Consider the following 24,834-nt stretch of genomic DNA (forward strand, 5'->3'; position numbering starts at 1 on the left):
TGCACTGGGACAGTGAGGTGCTCCCTCAGTACTGCATTGTAACGCTGCACTGGGACTGTGAGGCACTCCCTCAGTACTGCACTATAATGCTGCACTGGGACAGTGAGGTGCTCCCTCAGTACTGCATTGTAACGCTGCACTGGGAAGTGAGGTGCTCCCTCAGTACTGCACTGTAACGCTTCATTGGGACAGTGAAGTGCTCCCTCAGTACTGCACTGTAATGCTGCACTGGGACAGTGAGGTGCTCCCTCAGTACTGCACTGTAACGCTGCACTGGGTCAGTGTGGTGCTCCCTCAGTACTGCACTGTAATGCTGCACTGGGACAGTGAGGTGCTCCCTCAGTACTGCACTGTAACGCTGCACTGGGTCAGTGAGGTGCTCCCTCAGTACTGCACTGTAATGCTGCACTGGGACAGTGAGGTGCTCCCTCAGTACTGCACTGTAACGCTGCACTGGGACAGTGTGGTGCTCCCTCAGTACTGCACTGTAACACTGCACTGGGACAGTGTGGTGTTCCCTCAGTACTGCACTGTAACGCTGCACTGGGACAGTGAGTTGCTCCCTCAGTACAGCACTGTAACGCTGCACTGGGACAGTGTGGTGCTCCCTCAGTACTGCACTGTAACACTGCACTGGGACAGTGAGGTGCTCCCTCAGTACTGCACTGTAACGCTGCACTGGGACAGTGTCGTGCTCCCTCAGTACAGCACTGTAATGCTGCACTGGGACAGTGAGGTGCTCCCTCAGTACTGCACTGTAATGCTGCCCGAATATGTGGAGTGGGATTGGAGCCTCTGTCCCAGCGCTGCGGCACGGTTGAGTGAGACTGTATAGGAGAGGAATTCTGTGACGATGTTGTTGATTGTTCAGCTTGGCTATTGTGTGAGCGATTATCCCTGAGACATTGCCGTGAAATGAATCGTTTTCTATTTCGTGTCTGAACCATTAAGGTCTTTATGACTGGAACTCTACCTGTGAGGTGCCGCAGGCCTGTATGTTGTGTTTTCATTCTCAGTACAGATTATATTTTTCACTTACTCTGTATGAATAGGCAGTTACTTTAAGTGGCCTGTAAGTGAGGTTTGGGTTTAAATGCTGTGTGAAGTGTTAAATGTATTTCTGTGATACTGGATACCTTAACCTTGAGGCTGTACTGAATCCTTTTACCTCCTGCAATACCTCACTTAATAATTATTCTGCCTTCGAGGCTGGACCTTCTGAAAAGCATTTTTTGAAGACGCTGTTATGCAATGGATTATTTTCTGGTCATTTATCCAATGGCGTGAGAAGAAAGAGGATCATTGACTTTTGACTCCCCTTTCAGTGGGTGCACGCTGTCTGACGGAATCCATATTTTTCACTGAATTCACCCAATCTCCGGAGGCCCTGTTTAAAAGCAGCGAACGGCCATTAAGAACGGAGGAGGAAACTGACATAGTGCAGGTTTTCTTTAAAAAGCAAGCCGAATTATCGTTTACAAAGTGCCACAGCGGGGGTTTGAGCTCAGTATTGGAGTATTTGTCCACACAGCAACGGCGCAAGGTTGATGGTAACTCCTTTCATTAAATCGCCAGTCATACCCTTCGCCTCTCAGTCCCTGCCTGCTTCTTTGGAACCTGCAGTTGTGTCTCTGCCCTAGGGGTTGGGTCTAAAGCCCAGGCTGGTGTTATGCATTCCCAGCTTGCCTGACATGTGCTGAGTCTGACCCTCGGTGCTGGACCTACCACAACCTGTTGCAGCCAATGCAGCTCAGTGGATATAAACAAAGTGACCCTTTCTCAGGCATGGCACGCTGCCCCTAGCGCCAACCCCTGGGGTGCGCACAAAACCACTGCTCCTGCCTCCTGCGCCCCACGGTGTTGCCACAGACACCCTTTGATGGCTTTAGCTCCCACGCTTCTCTCTTCAGAAACGTGAGTACGTTAGGCCCTCCACTCCAGCTCTGAGGGAGAGCTGCACTGTCAGAGAAGCTAAGGAGATGGAAACACAGGCCCCATCACCCACTCTCTCAGTTTAAAGTTAAAACAATTTACGGCGTCACAGGGACCCAGGTTCGATTCCAGCCTCGGGCGACTGTCTGTGTGGAGTTTGCACATTTTCCCCGTGTCTGTGTGGGTTTCCTCCGGGTGCTCCGGTTTCCTCCCACAATCCAAAGATGTGCAGGTCAGGTGAATTGGCCATGCTAAATTGCCCATAGTGTTAGGTGCATTAGTCAGAGGGAAATGGATCTGGGTGGGTTACTCATCGGAGGGTTGGTGTGGACTTGTTGGGCTGAAGAGCCTGTTTCCACACTGTAGGGAACCTAATTTAAAAAGGTCCATCAGCGCTGTCTCGAAGAAGACAAAGCTCTCCCTCCAGTGTCCTGGTCATTTTTATCTGTCACCCAATGTCACGCCTTGTCTGGTCAGTATAGCAAGGTTATGGGAAGTTACCAGGAGCAAATAACTGCTGTGTTTCCTACAATAGTGACTAAAGTATTATTCACTTCAAAATTCTTCAGGATTTCTTAAAAGCCACTTTAAAAATGGGAGTTCTTCCTCCCAAGGCTGGAAACCCGAGGCTACAATAGAGCCATGGAGTCATACACCACAGAAACAGGCCCTTTGGTCCTGCTCATCCATGTATCCTAAACTAATCCAGGCCCATTGGTCTGCATTTTGTCCATATCCCTCTAAACCTTTCCTATTCATATACCCATCCAAATATCTTTTAAATTCTGTAATTGTACCAGCATCCACCACTTCCTCAGATAGCTCATTCCACCCTCTGGTAGAAAGGCTGCCCCTCCCTTTTATATGTTTCCCCTCTCACCTTAAACCATGCCCTCTAGTGTTGGATTCCTCTATCCCAGAGATTTGGCTATCCACCTCATGACCATCAGGATTGTATAAATCTCGATAAGGTCACCTGTCAGCCTCTTACATTCCAGGAAAAAAAAGTACCAACCTATCCAGCCTCACCTTATAACTCCAACCCTCTGGTCTTGGTGACATACCTGTAAATTCTTTTTACACCCTTTCCAGTTTAACATCATCCTTCCTATAAAAGAGCGACCAGAATTGTACACAGTACTCCAAAAATGGCCTTACCAATGTCTTGTACAGCCATAACATTACGTCCCAACTCCTATACTCAATGAAGACCATCTCAGGTGACTGTCTGTGTGGAGTTTGCACATTCTCCCCGTGACTGCCTGGGTTTCCTCCGGGTGCTCCAGTTTCCTCCCACAATCCAAAGATGTGCAGGTTCGGTGAATTGGCCATGCTAAATTGCCCGTAGTGTGAGGTGAAGGGGAAAATGTAGGGGAATGGATCAGGGTGGGTTGCTCTTTGGAGGGCCGGTGTCGACTTGTTGGGCCGAAGGGCCTGTTTCCACACTGTAAGTAAGTAATTTAAAAGACAAGTGTGCCAAATGCTTTCTTTACCACCCTGTCTACCTGCAACCCCACTTTCAAGGAACTATGCACCTGAACCCCTAGGTCTCTCTGTTTGACAACACTCTCCAAGGCCTTACCATTAACTGCATAAGTCCTGCCCTGGATTGTTTTGCCAAAATGCAACACCTCACATTTAGCTGACTTTTTATATCTTTGCCAGGTCGCTGGGTTGAGATAAATGCTGTTTTGATCCAGTCAGCTGCAACTGTGAATATCTTTGGTCTTATTCTGCACAGCATCCTCCATATATGTGTCTGAGATGGGACTGGCAATTATTTCTGCATTAGGTCATTAACAATTCTTTGCTGGCATCCAAGATGATCTTCCTGACAGTTAGCTGGCTGAGAAAACTCGACGGGTTTGATGTGGGATCGAGTCAGCTGTGAAAGAGTTTCCAGACTGGAGCTGTCAGTATTTTGGCTATGGATTAACCACAGGATCGGTGAAATTAAAAATGGGATGTGCCAAAATAATTACAATCACCCAAGTTCTGAAACTAAAAAAATACACAGACTGTGTTCCAAGAAAAATCTTCATAGGAAAAGTTTGTTAAAGTCAATGACATTTCAATTATCTGGTACAAACGCTGTAGTATTAACCTTTTAACAGCTGCAGTCTAACTGAATTCAAAGGGGATGAGGATTCATCTTCTGAAATGAGATTCCGTGATTCTCCCTCTCTCCTTATTTCAGGAAGTTTGGTTGGCATGGATGAGTTGGACTGAAGGGTCTGTTTCTGTGCTGAATGAATCTAAGGCTGTGTAAAATGTCTAAAACATTTAGTTACAGAAATGAGGCTGGTGCCTGTTTGTGGGATTGGATCAGCTGTGGGCATGGGAAGGACATGGATTCAAGCACACTGACCCCCTTTCATCTTTCCCGCCACTCCATCATTCCAGTAATCTCCATTTCCACCTCCATCCTTGCTCCATCATCTTCATATAATTTCTTCCATTCTTCTCTTCCAATTCTCGTCTCCACACCTTCACCCTCCTCCTGCCTATCACCTTCATCTCCATCTTACCGTCCATCTTCATCCACCTTTTCCCTTCAATCCTCCCCTCTTGTCTTTATCATCCCCTTCCCTCTCCCTATAACCTTCTCCCCTTCCCCCTTTCCTCTTTTCATCCTCCCCTCATACCCTCGCCACACCATCCAGTCCTAGAAGCTCCCCCTTTACCCATTCCTGTACTGTCTGCTCCCTCATGCAACTCTTCTACCCATCCACTCCGCACCATCTTCCCTGCCCACCCCACTCCTGCCTGTCCCTGAGCTACGATGGGGCTGTTGCAAATCAAGGGGTTGTCCGAAGGTTTCCCTCCTGAGTATAAAATTCCGGCGGAAGCGTTCCGGCAGCCTTGCCTACCGAAGTGAGAAACATAAAGCCATGTGCCTATTCCCAAATTTAAGCCAGAATTTGTCCTTGAAGGTCCAGCTTCTCGTTGCTGTCATGCCTTTGAATATAAAGGGAGCTACCATTCACTTCCAATAACAAGGGCTTGATATCTAGCCTGCCATCTCATCAATACCAAGAAACAAAAGACTGTTAATGACTTCTGAGATGCATGCAACAGATCTAATGTTTATAATAATTGCTGAGCACAGCACGAGGATGCATCTATTGACTGATGTTACCAGGAGCTGCTAGAAATATACAATAAACCCATCAGCATCTAAAAGGGGGGACCTTATCGAGGTTGTTAAAAATCACGATGGATAACGTGAACAGACAAAGTTTTTTCCCTGGGGTGGAGGAGTCCAAAACTAGAGGGCATTGGTTTAGGGTGAGAGGGGATGATTTAAGAAGGACTTAAAGGGCACCTTTTTCACGCAGAGGGTGCTATGTGTATGGAACGAGCTGCCAGAGGAAGTAGTGGAGGCTGGTACAATTACAGCATTTAAAAGGCATCTGGATGGGTATATGAATAGGAAGGGATTAGAGGGAGGCAAAAGTGAGGACTGCAGATGCTGGAAATCAGAGTCGAGATTAGAACAACTCGGGCAGGTCAGGCAGCATCTGAGGAGCAGGAAAATCGATGTTTCGGGCAAAAGCCTTTCATCAGGAATGAAGGCAGGGAGCCTCTGGGGTGGAGAGATAAATGGGAGGTGGGTGGGGCTGGGGAGAAGGTAGCAAAGAGAAGGTTTAGATGGATATGGGCCAAGTGCTGGCAAATGGGACTTGTTAATTTGGGATATTTGGTTAGCATGGATGAGATGGACTGAAGGGTCTGTTTCCATGTTGTACATCTCTATGACTGTATACAAAAGGAAATGTAGAGGGTCAGATTTGATAATTCTCACTCCAATTATACATTAATTGTCAACGAGCTTAAACGTTTCAGACCAAAAGAGAAAATGCTGGAAAATCTCAGCAGGTCTGGCAGCATCCGTAAGGAGAGAAAAGAGTTGACGTTTTGAGTCTAACTGACCCTTTGTCAAAGCTCCACTTTGGCAGGAAGATTATGTTTGAGAACAGGGTTACTAAAAAGCAAATTGAACCAGGTAGACACAAGTGCTTCATGATATGGAAAGATAGTCATAATAAAGAATTGCAAAAAACAACAAGGAAATAAAACCTCTTGCAACATGGATGGGAATGCAGTGAAGAGTGATTGGAGTAAAACCTGTAGCAAAATGAAGGAAGCAGCTATGGTCTGAAGTTGCTAAATTTTCAAAGGTTGCTCAGGAACAGTTCTCCAGGTTTACGACTGAAGCCAGTTGATGCTGATCAGGAGCCAAGTGGAAGGAAGGGATACCTGGGCTCCGAGCAGCTGCCAGGGCTACCATTGTGGGCGGCACGGTGGCACAGTGGTTAGCACTGCTGCCTCACAGCGCCAGAGATCCGGGTTCAATTCCCGCCTCAGGCGACCGACTGTGTGGAGTTTGCACATTCTCCCCGTGTCTGCGTGGGTTTCCTCCGGGTGCTCCGGTTTCCTCCCACACTCCAAAAATGTGCAGGTCAGGTGAATTGGCCATGCTAAATTGCCTGTAGTGTTAGGTGCAGGGGTAAATGTAGGGGAATGGGTCTGGGTGGGTGCGCTTCGGCGGGTCGGTGTGGACTTGTTGGGCCGAAGGGCCTGTTTCCACACTGTAAGTAATCTAATCTAATCTAATCATTTTGCTCCAGTTGTTGGTCACTGCCAGATACAGAGCTTAAGGCTGCTGAACAGCAAAGGAACTCTGGGAAGGTGAGGAATTTGAGGCACTAGCCAGGAATTTTTTTAGGGATTCTCCTGATCTACTGGAGAAACTCTGGCAGCAGATCAGCAAAGTGCTCACAGGAAGGTTATGAAGGGGACATCCAACAAGATAAGGGAAAAGGATAAACATAGGCTTTAATTGGGAGGGCAAAACATTGGCTCATGAAGCAGATTGCAGGTAAATGTGAACTTCCACTTTGGCAGGAAGATTAAAATGCAGCATATACTCTTTAACTGGAGGGAGAATGCAGAGGGATCTGAGTGTCCTGGTAGATGAATTTCAGTACATTAGCATGCAGCGACAGCAAGTGACAAGTAAGTCAAATGTAAGGTGTTTTTACAGCAAAGGGAATGGTAATACATAAGTAAGAATAGTTTGCTTCAGTTAGTGAAGACCACCTTTGGATTAATGTACATTTTTGGTCTCCTTAATTTAGTATGGACACAAGGAAGAGTCCAGAGAAAATTCATTTGACTGATTCCTGGGTTGAGCAGTTTACATTATGAGGAAAGGTTGGGCCAGTATCCATTGAAATGAGAGGTGGTTTCATCATGAAATGGAAGCTAGCCCTAATGGCCACCATGTAACCACTCTTGATTGTCATCTGTTTCACTAACGCTGTTTCAGGAAGGAAATCTGCCATCACCACCATGTCTGGTCTACTTGGGACTCCAGACCTGCAGCCAAGTGGTTCATTCATAACTGCACAGTTAGGGATGGGAAATAAATGCAGACCTAGCATTTAAAAAATCAGATCTTGGGATTACTGACAGGATAGGTGCTAAAAGATGCTTCCCCTTGTCGGAGAAACTGGAATTAGAAGACACAGATTAAATGTTTACAGAGAGGAGGAGAATTTTTCTTTTCTCTCTCAGAGGGTCTGAGAGCGTTGGTGGGGAAGTGGAGTTAAGGGCACAATCGATTCAACCATGACCATGTTAAATGTTTCAGCTCCTAACTTGTAGAGCCATATATTGTGTGTGTGTGTGTGTGTGTGGGGGGAGGGGGGGTGGCACGGTGGCTCAGTGGTTAGCACTGCAGCCTCATAGCACCAGGAACCCAAGGTTCAATTCTACTGTCAGGCCATTGTCTATGTGGTACATTTTGTACAATTCCTACAGTGCAGAGTCCACACTGACCCTCTGAACAGCACCCCCACCCTTTCCCTGTAAGCCTGCATCCCCAATGGCCAATCCACCTTACCTGCACATCTTTGGACTGCAGGAGGGAACTCATGGGGCGAATGTGCAAACTCCACACAGACTGTGGACAGGATTGGAATTGAACCCAGGTCCCTGGTGCTGTGAGGTTGCAGTGCTAACCACTGAGGCACTGTGCCACCCCTTTAAACTGAAGTCACCCAAACCACAGTCGGTGTAATGTGCTGTCAGACTGTTACTTGAACCCACCCCTCTTAGAGTCTGGAGCCTAAACCCAATGCTTTAGATCTCTCACACTACATTCTCCCTGTGTTTGCATGGGTTTCCTCCAGGTGCTCCGGTTTCCTGCCACTGTCCAAAGATATGCAGGTTAGGTGGATTGGCCATGCTAAATTGTCCATTGTGTCCAGGGGCATGTAGATTAGATGGGTTAGTCATGGGGAATGCAGGGTTACATGGATAGGGTGGGGGTCTATGTCTGGGTGGGCTACATCACAGAGGGTTGCTGAGACTTGATGAACTGAATAGCTTCTTTCTGCACTTAAGGGGTCCTATAAATCAGTTATGATCTAAATGAGTGGCAGAGCACACTGTAGGGGCATCAGCCCTGGCTTTGAGGTAGCTTTCAGCTTTGGGTCAGAAGATTGTGGGTTTGAGCACCACCTTGAGACTTGGATCTTTGGTTCAAGACTGAGGCAGCTGCTGCACCATCTGAACGACTGTCTTTTAGATCAGAATTATCCAAGTTTCTAAAATCATGAGGGGCATAGATAAGGTAAATAGCAAAGGTCTTTTCCCAAAGTGGCAAGTTCAAACCTAGGAGGCAGATTTTTAAGGTGAAAGGAGAAAAATGTAAAGAGGACACGAGGGACAACCTTTTACACAGACAGTGGCATGTGTGTCGAATGAACAGCCAGAGGAAACGATGGGTGCGGGTGCATGTACAACATTTGAAAGATATTTGGAAAGTTTTGGAGGGCTATGGGCTAACCACAGGCAGGTGGCGCTAGATTAGTTGGGAACGTGGTTGGCATGGACTGGTTGGACCAAAGGGTCTGTTTCTATGCTGTTTGACTCTATGACTCCATATTAAACCAAGACCTCTTCTGCCCTTTTTATAGCACGATGAGTGATGAAGAGCTGGAGGTGGGGAGAGTTCACGTCATGTCATTATCACCTTTTACCTCATATCCAACAGTTTAATCAGAGGAAGCGATGCCTTTTCTCCTTGACATATAGGTTTTTCAAGAGGACGTGAAAGACACTGTACAAAAGAAGGGTAATGATCTTTTATTTTGTTTACTCTGTTTCCTATGAATATAAGTTAATAGGTCAGCAAAAGTGTTAAGTAGATGCTTTATGGATTATCTCCTATAAATATTTTACTATTCATGAGCATGGTTACAGCTCGGCAGTTTGGCGAGGAAAAGTATATTGAGTGCAAGATATGCAGTGCATCTGTAATTGTTTACACAGATCATAAACTAGAATACCTTTTATAGTTCGGAAGCTTAAGGATGGTGGTATTTCAGAGTCCTGGCCTCTTCTATCATGTTATCTGAATACAGAAAGGACAGGATTTCAGATGGGAGTGATATGGTTCTCTGAGTGATGCTGGGAATCAGGGGGTTAAATTGCAATAACAAGTTACACAGCTCTTGTATTCCTTTGGGATTACAAGATTGAGAAATAGCTCAAATCAGGTATTTAAAATCCTAAAAGGATTCCACAGGGCAGATACTAAACAAACTCCAGCAATGGCACATAATCTGTAAATTAGAACCAGTCCTTTCTCCAGAGGGAAGCCAGGAGGTCCCGTCTCACTCGAGGGTAGCAGAAATCTGGCGATCTCCTTCTCAAAATGCTGGGGGATCAGTTGGAGTTTCACAGACTGCAGTTGAGCGATTGGGGAAGGACACTGAGGGACACTGGGGGCAAAGATGGGTAACTGGAACTACAGACAAACACAGATCAGCCATTATTTAATCGAATGGCTGAGCAGGCTCAAGGGGCTGCATTGCCTTCTCCTGTTCCTATGTTCTGACATTTCTGGAAGCGCCATTCAAGGGAAGCTTCCTTAGTTTAGGAACACGCTATAGCATGTTGTGCTACAGGAAGTGCATGATGCTGCTTGCAGGCAATAAAATAATTTATTATTCCCCCTTAAATAAAGTTGTGCATTTGTCATTTTGAAGTGGTTGTTTCCTCTGCTCACTCAGTCACCTGTAGGTAAGCACTGGGGGGTGTTCAGCTGTAATAATAATTTACATCTTCATATAATTGAGTGAAGTATCACACAGTCAATGCACAGAGCAGCAGTGAGGATAGAGCATTACTGTCATGTACATCCAGTTCAGGCAGTAATTACATCCTTGCGATCTGAGTTACACTCCATTGCTGCTGTTGCTTAATTATAACTGTCTGCGGAGCCACTGTTGGTCTCATTATTAATTGCACCATTGTTGAAGCTAAATGCGATGAAGGAACAGGTCTCTCAAGAACAAAGAAGCTCCCAGTGGAGTTTCCCCTCAAGGATTGCATACTAAGAGGTACTTTAAAAGTGAGCTTGGGATCTGGGTTCACTGGCAAGGCTGACCTTTATTGGCCATCCCTATTACCTATCTGGGATACAACTAAGCACCTTGCTGGACCAATTTAAAAGGCAGTCAAGTGTGGGAAAAGGCCAGCCCAGATAAGGGAGCCCCTTGGACTTTCACAACCATTCAGCAGCTTAATTTAAACATTTTTTAAAAAAATTCTTTAAAATATTCATGTGAGCATCAGAGTGAGTGGGCATTGTGACGGAAAGCGAGGGGCCCGGAGATACAGCCTGGTCCAGTCCATGAGCTGGCTGTGTGTGTCCCTGAGTGCCCAGTGTCCTTGCTGCAGGGATACAGTGAGAGTTACTGGGACAGCTCGAGGTACCATATTGAGGTGCAGAAGCATCCTGTAAGTGGGTTGGGGAGAGCTCACAGAGGCTGGCACATGTTGGATATATGGGATGCATGAGGCTGGCACCCAATGGAGTGTGCCCCAATGAGAAATTGTGCCCAGTGTCCAACATGAAGATCCTTTGGAGCTAGTGGTGAGCTAAAGTTGCCAGGTACCTGCTCTGACTTCCATGTTGATAGTTCTCGATGACTTGTTTGGCACATTTAGTAAGATGGAAAGCTGAATATTAATGTGACGAGTTGTATCACTAATAAGGTGTTTAACAAGCAATAATTTCCTTTAATCGGCACTGCCTAATGAGAAATGTTTGTTTAATAATTAGTGGGATGGGGGTGTTGCTGTCTGAACCAGCATTTATGACCCATCCCATATTTGTCCTTGAGAAGGTGGTGGTCAGCTGCTTTCTTGAACCACTGGCAGTCGCTGTAGTTAGACCCATAATAACATTAGAGAGGGGATTCCAGGATTCCGACTGAGTGTTGAGCCATATATGTCCAAGTCAGGATGTTGAGTGACTTGAAGGGGAACTTGAAGGAATGTGTTCCTCATATACCTGTTTCGTAGATGCTGTCTAAGGAGCCTTGGTGAACTTTTGCAGTGTATCTTTATAGAAGGTACACACTGCTGTTACTGAGTGTAACTGGAGAAGAGAGTGAATATTTGTGGACATGATACCAATCAAATGGGGTGCTTTGTCCTGGATGGTGTCAAACTTCTTGAGTATTATTGGAGCTGCACCCATCCAGGCAAGTGGGGAGTATTCCACTACACTCCTGACCTGTGGTTTGTAGATGGTGGGAGGCTTTGGAGAGTCAGGAGGTGAGTTATTCACTGCAGTATTTCTAGCCTCTGACCTATTCTGGTAGCTACTGTGTTTATGTGGTGAGTCCAGTTGTGTTTCTGATCTATGGTAACCCCCCAGCATGTTGATAGTGTAGGGTTCAGTGATGGTAACACCATTTTACGTCAAGCAGTGATGATTAGCTTCTCTATTGTTGGAGATGGTCAATATCTGGCATTTGTGTGGCACGAATATCACTCACCAGACCACTTAGCAAAAGCTTAAAAGGTGCAGAGATGCACCCAATATTAAATTCAGTCTCAATGGGCTTCTTGTCTGATTGTGCTTTGATTCTCCCTATAGCCCAAGGTGCTCACCCCTTTTTATTCTAAAGAAAGGATTTTGTGAAAATGGACAGCAGAGGACAGATAGGTTGGAAAATACTGGAAAACAGCTTTTAGAAATGTTTAATAGGCAGCTAAGCACTTTTCAACATCTTGAGCTCATGAAGATTCCTTATAAATGCATCTTCATTCCATTCCTTTCTGCTGAGCAACGTTGTGAAGATGCAAGTCTGTTTCTCAGGTCTGCCTGACTTGGCGTCCCGGAAATTATAGTGAAGGCTCAGAAACAGATCGGTTTGCCTGACAGTCTCTGGGTCTCCTCCCACCCTTCTTCACCTAACCCTATCAGCATCACCTTCACTTCCTGTTTCCTGTTGTTGTTCCCCTCAGCCACTCCTTTAGGTAACAGGTTCCATTTTTTTTAGTTCCTTCTGTTTCTCCTGACATCCTTATTGAGTTTATCATTGACTGCCTTCTATTTGCAGATTTCCCCCAACATTGGGCTGATCGCTAGGATTGAGCTGAGTGGCAGGAAGGCTGTTGAGATGGCCTTTGAAAAAGGGGTGGGTGAATTGCCTGTCTCTGCCCACTGCCATGCCATCTTGCCAACAGCAGGGGGAGGTGACAGATGACCAATTGTGGGCCTCGACAGAGATTGATCTGGCTACAGCCTGGGGGGAGGTGCTCCTGGTGATGGGAGGGTGGCAGCCTGTGTTTTGGGCTCTCTTTGATGCATAAGGCACCACCTCCACCATCACTATCCCCCTCTCCACTAGTATATGGTAGTGGAGCTACTCCCTCCTACCTACACCTTGCTGGGAGCTGGTGGAAGAAGCAGGCCCAGGGTCCACTGATCTTGCCATGGAGGCGCATCCATGTCTGCTTTTGCTCCAAGTGCAATTCAAGAAATGGCCACCGTTCCCAGTTGGCTCTCTGACTGACCGTCCTGAGAGGGCTCCCATCTGGCCAGGCCCCACTGACTTCCAAACATGACTGTTCCCTTCTGCTTTCAGTCCTAGCAGCAGGAATCAGGCCGCTAGCACTAAATCCAGTCCTTGACACTGACACAAACCCCTTCAGATCTTTAAAATAAGAAAACAATAAATGCTGATGTAGCTTCGAAAACAGGATTAACTGTGGCCATTCATCACAGCCTCAAAGACCTCCATTAGCCTGTCCCCCGGCTTACTTTCCCCTTTCCAGTTTTCTCTGAATCTGAGGTTCTCTGAATCTTCTTTGGATATTTTTTGCACTGATTGAAATCTCTGAGGTGGCCACCATTTGAAGTTTGGCCCAAACCACAAGATCAAACCACAGTGCACTCATAGCTAATGCTTGTGGAGATCCTTGTTACTTGTGATGTGCTTGTTACTTCAGTTATATTCATTAAGGTGACAGGCTGTCTTTTAAATTAGCTGCACCAATCTGAATTCATGATCCTGCAAACTGAAGTGTCAGCCGTTTAAGCAGATGTCAGAGTGTGTTGGTGGATGTGTCTCTCCTCACACCATGCAGATATCCACAGAGATACTGCGGTCAAATCAGTACAAAACCAACGACAGTGAATTGGAGCTCCATTTTAGACACTAACTTTCTTCTCAATGATCTCAAGGACAAGAGAAGATATGAGAAACATCAGGAATGTGTTGGAGACAGGACGTATCCTTGTACTATCACAACAGTCCTGAAATATGATTACGTAGCTCATTGGACTACAGGAAATCTACCGTTTCCTTTGCTAAAGGGTCATGAGTTGCCATTTTCACCAATACCAGTTGTTTCCATTTTTAATATATTTAAATACAGGAATTCTTTGTTTAAAGCTAATCTGATATAGATTATAAGAGCAGGAAGGTCATGAGAGAGCTGTACAGAACTCTGGTTAGGCCACAGTTGGAGAACTGTGTGTTTTTGGCCCCTGCACTTTAGGAAGGATTTGATTGTATGCAGTGGGTGCTGAGGAGCTTCACCAGGATGTTGCCAGAGTGGAGCCTTTCAGCGATGAAGAGAGGCTGGATAAGCTCAGGTTGTTTTCCTTGGAGCAGGGAAGGTTGGAGGCGAACCTGATAGATGTGTATAAGATTACAAGGAGCGGGTGAATAGAAAGCAGCTGTTCCTCTTAGTTGAAGGGTCAGCAACAAGGGGCCATGATTATAAAGTGAACGGCAGGAGGTTTAGAGGGTATTTCAGGAGAAGAAATTTCACCCAGAGGGTGGTATGAATCTTGAATGTACTGCCCAAGTTGGGGGTGAGGGGGAGGGGGGGAGGGATGTGGGGAAACCTCACAACCTTGAACAAGTACTTGGATGAGCATTTGATGTGTCATAACATTTAAGGCTATGGACCTACTGTGGGAGAGTGGGGCCAGTGTAGGTAGTAGTATATTTTTGGTGACGCAGACTTGGTGGGCTGAAGGGTCTTTTCTGTACAGTATGATTTTATGACTCTATGATTCTGGATGTAGGTTTGCTCGCTGAGCTGGAAGGTTCATTTCCAAACGTATCCTCACCCGAGGTAACATCTTCAGTGGGCCTCAGGTGAATCACTGCTGAAAATTCTATGATTCTGTTTCACTGAGAGTTACGATTTTCAGCCACAGAGGTACAGCTTGAGATGAGGACGTCCTACATTCAAATTCCCAGACTAAGGCAATACACTATGTTCTCATATTCTTCTGAGTCAGTTGCCAGGATTGCTGAGTCAGTAAAGAAACCAGCACATCACTGTACATATCTACCTGGGATCTATATGAACTCTGATCTGTTATAACTTTATAGGTTAACATGTGTTGGACTTTTCAGAACACCATGTTGACTGGTGGTCGAGAACTCCTGCAATCTAATCATTTTGAGTTTATTTCACACCTTTTACTGAATGAAATGAATAAAATGAATGCCAAATTTGTTGCAACCTGAACTCAGGCCTGCAAGAGACTTCACAGATTTTGTTTCGCTTTGGGGGTCTGTCGAGAAATCGGAAACCTTCTTTCCTTCCTTGAGTCTGGCCTATATAAAAATACAGGTCAGGGCGTGGAGGGCGTGCTTTTGCATAACGGTCTTGTGTCAAATCAGTACCAGGCATCTAATTAGAGTTGTACGACATTGTGTTGTAAAATATCAGCCAGTGAATGATCTGCATTACTGCTTTACTTTAAGGATGACAGGTTTCCCAGACTGAATCTCACTGACCATCTGCCTCTCCAGCGTGTTTGACTTTTTTTCTGATTGCCAAACGTGAACGATTGGATTATCATGTGCTTTGCACTTTAATCTGATGGAGAATAATGTGGCTTTCAGCCCAGTTTGGGCAAACCGCCATCCCCAACAGAATGAGTGATGGTACAAAGGCTAGCATTTGTTCTCTGGAACTGATGCACTCCTCTGGGCAGCGTGGTGGTTCAGCGGTCAGCACTGCTGCCTCACGGTGCCAGGGACCCAGATTCAACTCCATCCTCATACGACTCTCTGTGTGGACTTTTCACATTCTCCCCATGTCAGCGTGGGTATGCTCCGGTTTCCTCCCACAGTCCAAAGCTGTGCAGGTTAGGTGGATTGGCCATGGGAAATGCAAGGGTAGAATATTGTGTCTGGGTGGTGCTCTTTAGAGTGTTGGTGTGGGCTGAATGGCCTGCTTTCTCATTGTAGGGATTCTGTGTTCTCTAGGCCATATCAGTGGTGGTTAAGAGTCAACCACATTGTTGTGGGGCTGGAGTCACATGTAGGCCAGACCAGATAAGGATGGCAGCTTCCTTCCCTGAAGGACATTCATGAACAAGATGGGTTTTTCTTTCAACAACAATGAGATTAGATTCCCTACAATGTAGGAACAGGCCCTTCAGCCCAACCAGTCCACACCGACCCTCCGAAGAGTCACCCACCCAGACCCATTTCCCTCTGACTAATGCACCTAACACTATGGGCAATTTAGCATGGCCAGTTCACCTGACCGGCACATGTTTGGACTGTGGGAGGAAACCCACGCAGACACAGGGAGAACATGCAAGCACCACACAGACAGCTGCCCGAGGGTGGAATCAAACCCAGGTCCCTGGCGCTGTGAGGCAGCAGTGCGAACCACTGAGCTACCACACCATCCAATCTTCAATGGTCACTGTTAAACTAAAATATCTATTTATTTCAGCTTTCAAAAAAAAGTCAGGTGTTTATTGAATTCAAAGTTCACCCCCTGCTATGGTGGCTTCAAACCCTTGTCCCTCCAGCATTGGCCTGTGGTTCTGGGTTACCATGACAACAGCACTTTTCTAACCATTACATTTAAGATCCTTGTTTCCAAGTAAGGGATATGGCTGCTGTCTGTCATTACACCCATTTCTCTCCAATGTTCCTCATTCCAAGGCTCCAATCGACCTGAGAATGTTTGTTTACACTAGTTACCTGTCATATATGTATGGTCACCCAAGGAGAGTGCTCTGCTTATGCATACACATCACTTCCTCTGGGTATTTCCTGACACACGTTGTGTTTCCTGCCATTTCATCTTCCAAGCTATGCCCATACTTCCTTCTTTCTGTTAACCTCTAAACGTTTCATAGAATCCCTCCAGTGTGGAAACAGGCCCTTCAGCCCAACAAGTCCACACCAACCCCCCAAAGAGAAACCCACCCAGACCCATTCCCCTACATTTATGCCAACTAATGCACCTAACCTACACATCCCTGAATACTATGGGCAATTTACCACGGCCAATTCACCTGACCTGCAAGTCTTTGGACTGTGGGAGGAAACCGGAGCACCTGGAGGAAACCCACGCAGGCACGGGGAGAATGTGCAAACTCCACACAGACAGTCACCCGAGGTGGGAATTGAGCCCAGGGCCCTGGCGCTGTTTCTTTTTCATCCTTGCCATTTAAAATTGCTACCATCTCCAATTTTGCCTGTGCTCCTTTCCCAGCCCTTCACAGGATGGGTTGCTTATCCACATTCCAAGTCACCTCCTGCACCTACCTAGCCCACAGTGCTGTGGTTTGGAGTCAGGACAGACACAGCCTGGCACGTACTTCATAAACCCTAGTGAGAGAAACAGGGACGAACCTCGCAACAGAGGCATACAAATACAGGATATCTCTTGCAGATGGAGCACTTCCCAAGGGTGACTGGTAGAATGGGAGCTCCCTGGGATGAGTGGGGCGCATTAATGCTTGGGGAGGGGTAGTCACAGCAGGTCCCTGGATTGTTACTCTCTGTCTATCAGTTCAATCGAGTGAACTTGGAAACAGATCTTCAGCTGCTTACTGAGATTTGGGACAACACAGGCTAAACATTTTATCATCATTAATTGAAAACACATTGCTATTAGCTGAACTCCTGTCAGTTCTCCTGTTATACCTAAAAAACACTGCCTTTGAAAATGCCATATACAGGCACAGACACATTTGATCAAGTCATTATGTAAATTGAGGCTTATCATTGCACTGAAGGGAAAAATTGTTTTCTATACATTTATTTGCTGCTAAGTGCAATTTTACAGATCTTGCTCCCTGACTTGACTGAGCATGCATGCATTTAAAAAGCTCATAATTTGCAATCTTTCTGGGCAAAATGATTTCTTTAAATTTACTGCATCCAGAAGGAGTTTTATTTTGCAAAATTCTATATCTGTGCATTGTCATGTTTAAAGAAAAATAACATAATAAACAATCTACAAGACAGGAATATGATGGAATGTTTCCAACTTGACTTGATGAGTGCAACTCCAATAATGATTTTATTTATTTATTTTTGTTGCAAAATACAATGGAAAGCGATGTATAATGTCGCCACTCTCCGGCGCCCATCTTAAAAATACAGAAAAGTAAACCAAAACATAGATTATGAAGGCAGAAAACTAAATAAAAAAGAAAAGGTGTTCAGTTTTCCAGTACTTGCTGTTAAGTTTTCCATCATGAGCCATGGGCCAGGCAGCTGGGAATCTAAAATAGCCCCCGCCGCAGTAGCGATGTGTTGGTGCTAGGACAGTCTCAATGATGCAGAAGCTGAGGGGAACCCAAACTTCACCTCTGCCCCAGCGGCCACCAACCTGTTCAAAGCAACGCATTTGATTGGCACCCCATCCAGTACAATCCACATTCACTTCCTCCACCATTGACGCACAATGGCACAAGTGCGCACCATCTACAAATTGCACTGCACCAACACATCCAGACTCCTTTGAAAGGACCTTCCAAACCAGCTAACTCTCCCACCTGGAAAGGCAAGGGTTGTAGATGCATGGTGACACTGTTGTCTGGGTGTGCCAGCTTGCTGCATTATGTGCACTGCTACTCATATTGAAGTCAGAAGTCACACGACACCAGGTTACAGGCAACTACCTGATGAAGGAGCAGTGCTCCGAAAGCTTGCATCTTCAAAAAAACCCATTAGATGATAACCTGGTGTCGTGTGACTTCTGACTTTCTCCACCCCAGTCCAACACTGGCACCTCCACATCGTGACTCATATTGAAGGTTGCCATCATCATTGTCTTCAATTGTGAGCAACTACAGGATGGAAGTATTTAGAGGGACCTGGGCCAAATGCTGGCAAACAGGACTAGATTATTTTAAGATATCTGGTCGGCATGGACCGAAGGGTCTGATTCCATGTTGTACAGCTCTTTGGCTCCATGATCTGCTTGGTCCACTGTGGAAGAAGGTAATGACTTCATTGTCTAACAAGAAGAGTCTCTGTAGTTAACAAAATATAGTTTATTGCAAGTCAACAACTCGTTACAGGTTACATTGATAAAATTAGGTTATTGCAAAGACTTTGAAGAGGATCAAAACTTTAGATCTCACACCTTGCTAAACTAGTTACCCTACAAGTTCATATAGCATATTATAGCCAGTAGCACTTTTGTATTCTCAATGTTAACCCTGTCAGACTGATATACCACAAATGCCAGCAAACTAGAGGCCTGTAACCAGTAGTGTGCTGCAAGGATCATTACTAGGTCCACTGCTTTTCATCATTTATATAAATGATTTGGATGTGAACAAAGGAAGTATAGTTAGTAAGTTTGAAGATAACACCAAAATTGGAGGTATAGTGGACAGTGAAAAAGGTTACTTCAGAGTTCAATGGGATCTTGATCAGATGTACCAAGGTGCTGAGGAGTGGTAGATGGAGTTTAATTTAGATAAATGTGAGACATTTTGGAAAGACAAATCAGATCAGGACTTATACAGTTAATGGTAAACTCCTGGGGAGTGTTGCTGAACAAACAGATCTTAGAGTGCAGGTTTATAGCTCCTTGAAAGTGGAGTCGCATATAGATAAGATAGTGAAGAAGGCATTTGGTATGCTTTCCTTTATTGGTCAGACCACTGAGTATCAGAGTTGGGAAGTCATGTTGCAGGTGTACAGGACATTGGTTAGGCCACTGTTGGAATATTGCGTGCAATTCTGGTCTCCCTGATGTAGGAAAGATGTTGTGAAACTTGAAACGGTTCAGAAAAGATTTATAAGGATGTTGGCAGGGTTGGAGAGTTTGAGTTCTAGGGAGAGGCTGAATAGTCTGGGTTGTTTTCCCTGGAGCGTTGGAGGCTGAGGGATGACCTTATAGAGATTTATAAGATCATGAGGGGCATGGACAGCATCTTTTTCCCACTGTAGGTGAGTCCAAAACTAGAGGACATGGGTTTAAGGTGAAGGGGAAAGATTTAAAAAGAACCTGAGGTGCAACTTTTTCACGCAGAGGGTGGTGCGTGTATGGACTGAGCTGCCAGAAGAGGTGGAAGAGGCTGGTACAATTATAACATTTAAAAGGCTTCGGGATGGGTATATGAATATGAATAGTTTAGAGGGATTTGGGCCAAAAGCTGGCCAATGGGACTAGATTAATTTAGGATTCCTGTTCGGCATGGACGAATTGGACTGAAGCATCTGTTTCTATGCTGTACATCTCTATCAATCCATGACCTGCATATTCCCCTCCAAACTAAGAGCCCTGTATCATTCCCTCAGTGTGACAAGGTCAAAATCCTGGAACTGCCTTCTTCGAGAGTATTGAGAGTAGCTGTACCAAATGGCAGCTCAAGAAGAGGCTCATCACTACCTTAGCAAGTGATTTAGGGATAGACAATAATTGTGAAATAATTATTTAAAAAGCTTATTTATCAAAGTTCCCATGATATAAATTCCCATTTCTGTTTTACAATATTCTCATAGCCCCAATCTAGTCTTGCACAGATGGATAACATGGGTTTATTTCTGTAGTTGACTGCAAATATCTTAAAACCATAAAGCACTAATCAATCTGTCACCGATCTTTGCAATATCAGAATGGAGCATGCAATGCAGAGATACAGCACCAGGCTAACCAGTCAGCTTTTGGAATTTGCTTTGTCATCTGGTGTGACAAGTAATCAGTTCTCAACAATATCTTTGAAACTTGGTGGGCAACTGGACTTAATTATGAACCAGTCGAGATGACGATGTGTTTACTACTCTGAATGGAAATGTGAAGGGAAATTTTAGGTGAGGTTTAAGAGGCATCAATCCCCAGTCTTTGAGGAGAAAGTGAGGTCTGCAGATGCTGGAGATCAGAGCTGGAAATGTGTTGCTGGAAAAGCGCAGCAGGTCAGGCAGCATCCAGGGAATAGGAGAGTCGACGTTTCGGGCATAAGCCCTTCTTCAGGAATCAGTCAGTTCACAAACAGAACTGCAGCATTTATGTTCATCAGGCTCCAACCTTGCATTGCGCCTCCTAGAGGTGGCATGAACGAATGCAGATTACTTGGTGCATCAGCAGCTCTGACATTTGAAAACAGGTTACTCTTTAAGGTGAATTGCTACATATACAGGCAGGAGATAGCAGTATTTTTCACAATTTTAAATATGATTACTCAATGTGGTGGACTGGGCACTTAGTAAGAATGTTTGCCTTTCGTTAAACAGGTCATTTTCAACAGTATGAATAAAGTTGTACCAGGTTACCTCTTGCAGATACGTTAGGGAATACTTTTGACAGAAAAGAATGAAAATCCTTCTACTACATTGTTAGACTTTTCCTTTCAGATTGTGCGAATGTATTTTCACTGGAAGTGAAACTGTAAACTAAAGATTGGAATTTCAATTGGGCAACTCAGCCCAAAGCAAAAGACCAGTGTAAGCATTTATGGTGCAGATCATGTGAAACTCAAACAGCTACATTTTTGACCTTGAGCGTGCAACGCATCAAACATCAAGTGTAGAGTGTAATAAAAACATTGTGTTAGAGAATGTTCTTTAATCTTAGTGAAAAAAAACCCTCCAAGGGCCAATGAAGTTAGTTCCCTGTCACGAGCATGCGGGTCTGAGGTAATTCAGTTACAAGCGGCCATGGTATCAAGACAAAATTTCCATTCTCTAGTTCTTCCAAGTCTGGAAATGTATAAAATCCTGGGGGATCTTAACGAGATCGACGCTAGAAGGATGATTCCTGGTGTGAAAAAGATGGGAACTAAGGGGCCCTCTTCTTAAGGCAGAGATAGGAAGGGCTTTCTTGTCTCAGACCACCCTTAGTCAGTGAAATTCTCTTCCCCAGAGAACAGTGGAGGTAGGAGTTTTGAATGTTTGTCAGGCTGAGTTAGACAGAGTGTTGACTGACCAAGTGAGTAGACAAGTAAATAGTGTAATGCAATGAGCAAATCAGCCATGATCTTATCAAGTTGGGGGGAGGGGTGAGCAGATTGGAGGGGTCAAAAGGCTTAATCCTGTTCCTAATTTATGAGTTCCCACCCATGTTCACAGCCCAGGGTGTATCTACTGGAAGGATATTCTGACAGTAACCATCTTTGTCCTGTTATGGACTAGACCAAACCCCCCTCAAATATATCAAGGAGATATCCTGCACCCTAACTTTTTTCTTATTTAAAGACAAAGCTGTTGTGTTTCAGATGTAATTAGATTGGTTATGCTACTCGGCTCTAAGCAAAAACACACTTTATTCTTGCTCAACAGTTAAAATACAAGAAAGAAAAAATGAATTAGTTTTAACTCAATTGGAAAACTTAGAATAATAGATTATTTAATGACTTAATAAAAACTGCCCTAGTATAGTAATATCTCATAAACACATCCCTGGCAAAAGCAAATTCAGTGAAACAGATTGTCTCATGTGCAATGTTTCTCCAATCCAGGAGGAAAGAACACCAAGAAAAGATTCTGGCTGAGTGAGTGAGAGAGAGAGAGAGAAAGAAAGAGAGAGAGACTTCAGCATTTTCCTCTAGCAGGGAGAGATGTAAGGCTGGTTCAAAGCCCCATCAATTACTGAAAGCTAATTTAGAACCCTAGTTCTGTGGGAGCCTGACCTCACCCTTTCAGGCTGCTTCTATTGTTCCAACAGTAAAGAAAAACTCAAGGCCTCACATGTTGTTTCCATTGTTGGCTTGGAACAGATCGCTTTTCACCCATAGCTCAAAATCTCTCTTAAAGCCATAGTATTGTCACAGTCCCTGTTGATAAGCAATGGGAGGACTTTCTCGGCTCCCACAATCTACACAGATAGATCCCATGGCCTTTTGATCCAGCTCCTCCATTCAATACAGTTGTGGGATTCAGCTTCATTTTCCTGCCCATTCCCTTGATTGCCTGAGAGACTAAAAATATTCACTTATGGTGCTTTCACAGCCTGCTGCAATGTAGAATTCCAAAGCTTTACAATGCTTTGACTAAAGTACGTTTTCCTCACCTCCATTATAAAAGATTGGCCTCTTATCCTGGGACAGCAGCTCCATGTCCTAGATTTCCCAATCAGTATCAGTATTCACACTTTCACAATCTTATATTCTTCAATACCCCCCTCACTCTTCAAAATTCCAAAGAATATTGAGTCAACCTCTGATCACAGGCACACCGTCTCATCTCATTAGCAAATCTTCACTGGACTGCCTTCAAGGCAAGTGTAGGCCTCCCTAGATGTGAGCACCTAAAACTATGTGCAGTATTTCAGGTGTAAAGGTAAATGTATGGAGTGGGGTTTGAACACTGAAGTTACTGATGAGATTACTGCCATTAAGCCAAAGGCTTGTTCTCACTTGAACAGTGACAACTCAAGAACAAGGTGAAGAATTTTCAGAGCCTGTTGGGTTTCAAAGACAACCAGGAATAATTCTGGAGCACAGGGAGGGCATTACACATTTTTCCCATCTTCATCATCGTGTTAGGTGCTAAGGCTATCTCCGTGACTGATTTTATGAAGACTTTTTTCAACCTAATATAGCACACGTTAGCTGATACCACAACCCCAGCCATAAGGTCATCAGCACAACCCTCCATTCTCGTGCTCCATTGGTGGCGCAGAATTGGTGAAATATCCTGATATATGGGTTTAAGTAAGCTTGGTAAAGTACAAATGTTTCACATCATAGTTTCCGAGAATGTTCTAGTAATATGTGTTCTATGGTGTCTGAGTCAGTCTACCTCATTTGGGCCATAGTTTGATGAGGCTGAGGGCTGGGGTATGGGGAGTTTGTCCAAGCATGGTACAAGCTTGATCTATACCCGTTTTGGACATGCAAATTTGCCCTCAAATGTCCCGTCCATCTCTTTAGCATATATCCAAAATTGGCCAGTGTGGGCTAAACATAATTTGGGCAGCACGGTGGCTCAGTGGTTCGCACTGCTGCCTTACAGCAACAGGGACCTGGGTTCAATTCCAGCCTCAGGTGATTGTCAGTGTGGAGTTTGCATGTTCTCTCCATGACTGCGAGGGTTTCCTCCGGGTGCTCTAGTTTCCTCCCACAGGCCAAAGATGTGCAGGTTAGATGGATTGGCCAAGCTAAATTGCCCATAGTGTAAAGGTGCATGAGTCAGGGATAAATATAGGATAGGGGGAATGGGTCTGGGTGGAGGGTCAGTGTAAACTTGTTGGGCTGAAGGGCCTGTTTCCACACTGTAGGGATTCTACAATTATCAGAACCAATGGGACCTCAAGATATTGGGTAGAAGGATATGATTGTGAGTGGCAGAATGTCTTTGGAATGAAGCTGGCGGATTGCAAGAAGACTTTGCAAAATTGCCTGATATAAAGTCTTCATTGTTTCAGATCTTTGGATGCCAGACATCAGAGATCGGAACACCCCATGGCTTCCAGTCTCTTCCTGAGGCCTTACAGGATCTGATGGTCACCATGGTTCTATCAACCATTGATATGGCAAATCAAGAGTGCTTCCATCATTTTCTGCTCTGACTGCAAAGTGGTAAGGGTGATGTATAAATACATGATTTTCTATTGATACTAAAAGTACGAGCAAGGGTAATTTGTATGGCTCATGAGGCCTGGTTCAACCAACATTGAATATGGTCATGGCTGAACATCATTATCAACACCACTTTCTTGTTTCCCATACCTCATTCTCTTATCTTTTAACTCTATGCTTTGGTGCACAAATTCAATCTATCTCAATCTTGAACATACTCACTTTGCAGACTTAGTCGCAACTCTCACATCCACATCTCATATCCTGCACACTCTGGCAACTATTCAATTGTGACAGGCAAATCACCCAATCACTTTGGTATCACACTGGTTGGCACGCATCACCACCCCCTCTCCTGAATGCAAGGAGATGCCTCTAATTGCCAGGACTAACATCTTTACTCCCAATGGAAGGGACACTGTTGGTCACTGGTGGAATTGTCAGAACACGGTCAGGAGCAGGGCGATAAAGGTACAAGATGACAGATATAATGCAACTTCTCACAACCTATCTTCTCTCGTTCCACAATCTCTCCTGATGCCTACATTGCAGATGGTGTCTCCATGTGCCTTTTCCTTTTCCCTGCTCTCTTCACCACAACCTTACCCTTCCTTGTGTCTTGCTCTTTCCAGACACCCAAGAACCTCCACCTGACCAGCACTGGCTTGTCTCACCCTTGTAGCTAACAACTCAGATATTGGTGTGGCTTGTACTTTACAAAGTAACATCAAGGTGGGATCTGCACACAGTGAGCCACTTGTTTTCAGCCAGACCTTCATGGG

General features: G+C 45.0%; 1 long non-coding RNA gene across 1 annotated transcript; it reads left to right on the top strand.

Moving 5' to 3' along the window:
- Positions 1-840: 840 nt before the first annotated feature.
- On the top strand, positions 841-24,046 carry LOC122555538. The gene is made up of 3 exons (XR_006313289.1): positions 841-993; positions 8,919-9,076; positions 23,899-24,046. It is a non-coding gene; the product is annotated as an uncharacterized LOC122555538 (long non-coding RNA).
- Positions 24,047-24,834: the final 788 nt, after the last annotated feature.

Source organism: Chiloscyllium plagiosum, chromosome 12, assembly GCF_004010195.1.
Source record: "Chiloscyllium plagiosum isolate BGI_BamShark_2017 chromosome 12, ASM401019v2, whole genome shotgun sequence".
In the NCBI taxonomy this organism is placed as follows: domain Eukaryota; kingdom Metazoa; phylum Chordata; class Chondrichthyes; order Orectolobiformes; family Hemiscylliidae; genus Chiloscyllium; species Chiloscyllium plagiosum.